Here is a 2,500-nt window from a genome sequence, read left to right as displayed (position 1 = left end):
CCTAAGTACTTGGTCGGGTTCGAGAGAGGCGCAATCGCCCGGAGTTAGGCGAGTAGACGCTTTAGGTGCGACCACCCGTGCTCCCAACTGAGCTTGCCGCTGCCGACAGAGGCCCGGGAGCGTGCTGTCGTGGCATTGCCGGCGGGAGACAACACGCGCCACCTACGGTGACCGGCAGCTCCAACGCCAGCGCCACAGAAGGGCAAAGGCCCCACGTGGGTGCCGAAGCGAACTCTCCCAGCACAGCGCACGTGCCAACACGTCTGCACAACTGCGATACAAACCACCAGCGACAACCGCTGGGGCGACCGAGCAGCAGACGGCGTCGCGGCGCCGAGTGCCGGGCGGCGGCGCATCCTCAACGCACACAGTCCTCAGTCGGACCAGCACACTGCAGATGTCCACCGCGCTTCGCACCGGGCCCGCGAGGACCCACTTTGGCCGCCCGGCGCCGCGCGCAGGGTGCCCCGGCGCGCAGCTGCGCCGCCTGCCGCGTCCGTCGGCCGGCGCGCCTGCCACTGGGCGCCCCCACCAGCCGGCTGTAGCGCGTGCGCCCACGCACCGCGCGGCCAGCACGCCGGGCGGCCCCCCCTCACCGGCCGGGGACGGTCCCACCCAGCCACCGCCGCGTATCGCTTCACACACAGATTTGCCCTTACTGATTTACCTCCAGCAACAACAACCGTACCACAATGGGTTTACCAGTTGTTCATTTGCGTAACGTCACCAGCAAACGTAGACGTCCATCCCAGTTTGCAAATGCAACGATTATTGCATACCTGTCTGTTAGGTGTCACGACACACTACGTCTGCCCACATACACGCAACAAAATGTGCACGACTAGAGAACACGTGGGAGGTGGCCCCCTACGTATGCGATGTCCATTACGAGACCGACTGTCAACCAGCATCTGTACCATGTCGCAGATGTGGAACGCGGTGCACCATGCTATCACACTGTGTGAGAAGAGACGACTACGTTTGAATACACGCGCCACTACATCAACAGACGGCTCATGCTGATCGCCATCCAGGGCGTCCGTTACTCCCACACGTCTCTATGGCGTACCACACTGCAATGTAGCTGTTATGGGGAGACGGCACGTGGCTGAGTGCACAACATTTGGACCGTATGGTTCGCTGTTGTTGGGCGCAGTCGTTGTACGGTCACACATGTGCCACAGCGTATCATTCAGTACATACGGACCTATGTGCAGTACAATGTGAGGGTTAAGCTTACGACATCAGCGGACAGTGGACACAGGCCGTACCACGACGTAGACTGAGCGCTTCGACATGCGAATGCCAGTGAACAGCTGCGAAGGGCATTGAACACGCAAGCACCTGAACGACCAGCGTGCGAAGGCAGGGGGGAGGGGGGGGCGATGTACATCCTGCAGTCGTCCACATTACAGTGTACAGCGGGAGCATGTCAAAAGTAAGCAACACTTGCGAAGTGTTGAACATGAAACGATACACAAGAGGGTGGGCGGTGCGAGTAGCGAACTATATTCAGAGGGTTGTGGTTAGACAACACTAGATTAATGTAACGTGTCATATGCCAATTACAGAGCAGGTTAAGGCACAACGTGGGTTAGGTTAAGGCACAACGTGGGTTAGGTTAAGGCACAACGTGGGTTAGGTTAAGGCACAACGTGGGTTAGGTTAAGGCACAACGTGGGTTAGGTTAAGGCACAACGTGGGTTAGGTTAAGGCACAACGTGGGTTAGGTTAAGGCACAACGTGGGTTAGGTTAAGGCACAACTTGGGTTAGGTTAAGGCACAACTTGGGTTAGGTTAAGGCACAACTTGGGTTAGGTTAAGGCACAACTTGGGTTAGGTTAAGGCACAACTTGGGTTAGGTTAAGGCACAACTTGGGTTAGGTTAAGGCACAACTTGGGTTAGGTTAAGGCACAACTTGGGTTAGGTTAAGGCACAACTTGGGTTAGGTTAAGGCACAACTTGGGTTAGGTTAAGGCACAACTTGGGTTAGGTTAAGGCACAACTTGGGTTAGGTTAAGGCACAACTTGGGTTAGGTTAAGGCACAACTTGGGTTAGGTTAAGGCACAACTTGGGTTACATTGCGGTACAAATTGCGTTACGAATTTGGTTAGGTTAAGGTGCAAAATGGGTTAGGTTAAGGTGCGAAATGGGTTGGATTACAGTACACAACGTGGTAAGAGAGTGTGTTGTTGGGGGGGGGGGGACCGAGGTTCGTTGGTAGTGATCATTGTATGTGAATGTCTGAGGCAGCGTCAGTATGTCACAGCGGTTATGTCTCGTCAGGATGCGCTTATGCGCTTATGCGCTTTTCGCTCGTGACTGGAGGCGCGCCGCGTCTGTGGTTGCGGCAAGGGAGCGGCACACCTGTGTGATTCATTCCTGCCATTGTTTCTGTGCCGTAACAGGAGGCAGTGTGGTGGTGTTGGGTGCACCCCTGTGTAGGGGTGGCTTATCTGAGCAATTGTGGATGTCGGACGGGTGGGATATTCTATTTT

Source organism: Schistocerca cancellata, unplaced genomic scaffold (assembly GCF_023864275.1).
Source record: "Schistocerca cancellata isolate TAMUIC-IGC-003103 unplaced genomic scaffold, iqSchCanc2.1 HiC_scaffold_674, whole genome shotgun sequence".
Classification (NCBI taxonomy): Eukaryota; Metazoa; Arthropoda; class Insecta; order Orthoptera; family Acrididae; genus Schistocerca; species Schistocerca cancellata.
The sequence above is the reverse complement of the archived record's forward strand: the minus strand, read 5'-3'. Positions refer to the sequence as shown.